Genomic DNA, 5,517 nt, shown 5'->3' with positions numbered 1-5,517 from the left:
TATTGTTGAGCATTCTGAGCAAGTGATACCTTGGCAAGTGCTCCAGAGATTTAGTGGTTGGGGAAATTGCTGTGAGATGAAGTGGATAGAGGGGATACTCATAGTAGAAATAGAACCTGAGATGTTTTGCATGGATAAGGAGAAATAGCAAGGACACCACAGACTAGGAACAAAAAAATCACACAAGTAAATGTGTAAAGATGGTCAAGGGTAGAACATACAAGACCAAATTGGAAGAGTCAGCTTGAAAGGTTTGATAGAAACCAGAATATATTTGGTGTCTTGAATGCCAAGATGGTAATCTAATTTTTTGTTTGTTTGTTTGGAAATGAAGAGCTGGAGAGGATTCCCAGGAGAGCAGCAGCATGATGAAATCGTGCTTTAAAGTAGCATGATTCTTGGTCCTTAAGATACAAACAAGGAACAAGACTAAAGAATTGTTGGAGGTTGGGCGCAGTGGCTAATGCCTGTAATCCCAGCACTTGGGAGGCAGAGGCGGGTGGATCACTGGAGGTCAGGCTGCTGTCGCCACCCAGCTCTAGTCTATTCTAGGTGGAAAATGAGAAACAAGGGCGGAAACAACACGTATTTCCTGTGTGTGTGTGTATGTACATGTGTGTGGAGGTGGCTCACTAGAGACCAGCCTGGCCAACATGGTGAAACCCCGTCTCTACTAAAAATACAAAAAAAAAAAAAAAAAAAAAAATTAGCCAGTCATGGTGATGCACGCCTGTAATCCCAGCTACTCAGGAGGCTGAGGCAGGAGAATTGCTTGAATCCAGGAGGTGGAGTGAGTGAGCTGAAATCGTGCCACTGCACTCCAGCCTGGGAGACAGAGCAAGTCTCAAAAAAAAAAAAAAAAAGAATTGTTGGAGAATGTGTATAAGTATTACCTAGAATAATTAAAGCAGTGGCTAAGAACAACAGCTCAAGAGTCAGACTATACAGGTATGAATTCTGGTAGCTCCACTTACTAGTTGTGACCTTAGATAAATCAGTTAACTTCTCAGTGCCTCCTTTTCCTCAGCTATACATTATAGATATTGACAGGGATTCCCTCATGTCTTTGTAAATGAGCCGAGATGCATAGGATTTTTAGAACAGTGCACAGTAAAATTTTAATAAATATTAGCTATTTTTATTATTAAAGAACAGCGCTAACTAGCTATCATGCAGAGATTATCGATCAGATTTCTATACCACCTCTAAAATGGAAGTAATGCCGACTCCTACATTGCAGACATGCTCTCACGATAAAATGAGAAAATTGCTCTAAAAGTCCCTGGCACAGAGCAGGCAGGGGTAATAATTAATTAGTTGATCCATGTCCTCAACCCCAGGCCACAATTTAAATTTAATCTCTTAGTTCAGATGGGTTTGTTTGGTAAGATGGAAGGAGGAATCCCTGTAGTCTCTGGTCTCAGAAGACAGACTCAGACTGACACCTTATTTGGGTTTCCTGTAGAATGATGAAGACACAAAGACATGAGGAAAAGTCTTTGTTTGGGGAAACTTGATACTTTTCTGTTATTGCCAAAACAAACTCATTTGGACAAATAAAAATTGATTTGGAAATTTTAAAATAAAAATTGCAAACCAAACAGGATGTAGCCTGGTTAGGGAGGAAATGATTCACTGGATTAACGTAATCAAACAGCTCTATTTGTACAAGACTTAAACAATCACTAAGTTCTATCTTCAACACTTAATGCTGCTGTGGCCACCCAGCTCTAGTCTATTCTAGGTGGGAAATGAGAAACAAGGGTGGAAACAACACGTATTTCCTGTGTGTGTGTGTATGTGCATGTGTGTGCATTTGCATGCATGCACACACATATACTTAATGCCTTTGCTGGCTATCAACTTTTCTTACAACTGTGTGCTTCCAAATGATTTTTAAATTTCAATGTGTTTTTGGCAGAGGATAGATTTCCTCTCCATGAATATAAGGTAGTGAGAGCAAAGGCACTAAGTAGAAACAGTCTGAAAGTCAAAGGAATACTGTTAAAGATCCCTCTCCTTTTCCTTTTCCTGTAAAAGATAGGGTAGAAAGTGGCATGTGGCTAGAGGATTTACAGCCACATGATGGAGGACGGGAGAGCTGTCACCTGCTTTGCTACGCAGGGTGCCCAGCTTAACCCATCTTTCTTTGGCAACTGTGCCCCAGTGAGAAAAGCTAGCAGTCCATATGTTGAGTAGGCACCATGCCATTTTGACAGGCGTGAGTGTCGGCAAGAAAGGGACCATGTATGAGCATCAAATGTGTTTGTTGTGGGAAGGATTCTAGGCCAGGAATATTAAAATAACTGTCTGTCCTTAGCTCTAGCACATATGGTTAAGGAGATATGCTATGATGACTCACATTAACGTTGGAAAAAATATATATAGAATACGCAACCATGCTAAGTAAGTTTCTGATGTTGATAAATTGGGCCTGTAATCTTCACAAAGAAAGGTTGTAGAGAAACATACATAGCAATAATAGACTCTCTTTTATGTATTAAATAGAATTTACTAAAGACTAAATTCATACACTATTATAGTTCTCCTGAACTGGTGAACAAATTGGAGGATCCTATTAGATTTTTGCTGAGAAGTCCTCAGGTATTTCCTAACACTATTTGAAAAGTAAATGGGATAAAATGGGTTCATTTAATATTTCAATTCCAAAGAAATTAAATTAATGTTAGCAATGTTAGTTCAACTATTTTTCTGCTACAGGGACCATTTGTTTTAAAATCATTAAAGGATTTTAAATGACACTGTCCTGACATTTGGTGTGATTAAATTAAGGGAATTAGTATAAAGACATTTCATCTCTCCTTAGCTTTCTAAATGAATAGTACATCTTCCCAAGTAGTAAAAAGGAATTACTGACCTATTTCTGTATTTATATTGACTTGCATATGTGTTTGTTGACTTTCTAAACATTTAGGCATATCACTGCTTCAATTCACAATTGTCCCTTCATAGATTCCAACAAGCTTGCTTAATTCCTTGGAAAGGCAGCATTGTATGGTGCTAAGGATATAGGATTTAGAGCTTAAGACATGTATGTGAGATTTGATAGTAGTCCATAAGGTGTTTAAACTTAAACCTATATGCATACATACACATTTCCCTCTCCAAACCCACACAAGCTTGGCATTTGTCATTTTTAAGTCTAGAAAGGCACATCTAGTTTATCTCTAGCTCTAGTAAGTTGGCCTCCTAGGGAAATGCCCTAGTAACAATCTAAATATGTATCAGGGAGGCGTCTCATTAAGCAATGTGTTGTTTCTCAAGATCATGTTTCTCAAAGATGAAGAAAAACTTTTAACGTAGTTTATAATTTCTTATATATTATGGTTTTTTTATTGCATGCTTCCCCTAACTAGAATGTAATCCACAGAGAAGAATTTATTGCCTGTTACTATTATTATTTATTTTTTGAGACAGGGTCTTGCTCTGTCGCCTAGGCAGGAGTGCAGGAGAGCTATCTCAGCTCACTGCAACCTCTGCCTCCCAGGCTCTAGCGATCCTTCCACCTCTGCCTCACGAGTAGCTGGAATTACAGGTGCATGCTACCACTCCAGCTAATTTTTGTATTTTTTCAATAGAGACAGGGTTTTGCCATGTTGCCCAGGCTGGTCTGGAACTACTGAGCTCCAGCAATCTACTCGCCTCGGCGTCCCAAAATGCTGGGATTACAGGCATGAGCCACTGTACCCAGAGCTTGTTGTTATTATTATTCATTATTTTTATTACTGTGTCCCAAGAACATATCTCTAACAATGTCCGGCACATACTGGTATCTCAATAAACATTTTGTTGAGTGGATGAATAAATAAACTAGGCTTTTCTATGGTGATGGTTAAAAAGGCAGACATCTGGGTTAAACTCAGTGGTGGTGCCAAGGGCAGTAGCCAACCCAGTCTCCATCAGCTCCCTTCATTCCCAAATAAAAATCTTACTTTTAATATGGCCAATGTAATCACTTTTATATAAAGTGTGAATAAAAGTTTAGGAAACTTTTATATTGATATTGATCTGTAACATACACACTAAGTTAAAAAGAGTGTGCTTTCTTTACAAACATAGCCTCATGGCAAACCTCCCAGCTTCGTCTTCCAACCAGATGGCCTCCCCTAAGCCCTACCCTACATAGAATTCTCAAGATGAAGCTGGCCCTCCTCAGATCCAAGTCAGAGTATCTATGGTAGGACCAGGAATCAGCTTTTTCCACAAGCTGTGAGGTAAGTCTAGGTAACACTAAGGTCTTAGTATATACAACCTCAGAGCTTCCTATTCTTACATGGATTCTTTACTCCTTGTTCTAATTCAAGGCTCTTACAATACTCACTGACTTTGCAGTGGTAGCTGTAAATCTCAGAGTTTTGTGATTGCCTGAAGTTGGATGAAAGTTGATTTCATTATCTCTTTTGTGAGACTGAATGAATGAAGAAGAAATTACACCACAAGCTTGGACAGGGCAATAACAGTGAAACTGCATGTTACTTTGAATGCAGACTTCTTGTTCTGCAAAAACTACAGAACTATTCCTGGAAAAACAAGGCAATAGCTTTTATTTATTTATTTATTTATTTATTTATTTATTTATTTATTTATTCCTGAGATGCATATAGGTAGGGCCAACAGGCATATACAGTGCTTTGATGCATATGAGAGAAATAGCTTTCCCCAAGGGGACAGATTTGAAAAAAATGCCCCCCACTGACAATGCCAATTAGAAAAAGGTGTCTGCATCTTAAGTTGACTCCAGGATGGCTGAGAGAAATCTGGCCTTCCAGCTACTCTGGTGTCTTCTTGGCTGAAGTCTTACGTGGAGTGCAACAGCTCAACTGCACAATTATATGAGGTAGAATTCCTGATACTGGGAGTCAAAACCTGGTCTCTGGTGATGGGGCAAGAATGAAAGAGAAAAGTGAGCCTTTAAGGGGATATCAGCGGTTTGTGGGGTCCAAAGATGAGCCCTTATCTTTGCTATACAAGAAACATTTTTGTTTTAAAAAGTGCCTTTTGGTAAAATATGATAAATCTCCACTTGTTTGAATGACAGAGAGTTGTAATTAATACTCTTACTTTTGAGAAAACCATAAAGTCATTTATACAGTACTGATGGTACTGAGGGGAGGGATGGACACGCTCTTATAGTGAAAACAATGAATCTCTTGGCAGCTGGACAAGAGGTTAGAGAAAAAATATTTACTTTTGAGTGGAGAGCTCCTATGGCTACCTACAGATCTCCATCTCTGCTACATACAGGCTACGTGATTCAGGGCAAGTCATGTCACCAATTTAAAATGCACATCTACTTCTTGGGAGTTGTGAAACGCTTTAACTAGTGCTTTATAAATTGAAGAGTGTCAATGGTAGTGATTATTTTGGAAGAATATTTTATCATAGTAGGGACTTTGAAAATTTTTAATGCCTTTGAAAGCCCATGTGTACATTACACATTTCAAAGAAGCAAATGTAGACCTTTAAGATCTGAATGTTTGTCTTTTTCTGCATTGA

The sequence above is a fragment of the Pan troglodytes genome, chromosome 13 (assembly GCF_028858775.2).
Source record: "Pan troglodytes isolate AG18354 chromosome 13, NHGRI_mPanTro3-v2.0_pri, whole genome shotgun sequence".
NCBI classification, from domain to species: domain Eukaryota; kingdom Metazoa; phylum Chordata; class Mammalia; order Primates; family Hominidae; genus Pan; species Pan troglodytes.
This window is presented reverse-complemented; position numbering follows the sequence as displayed.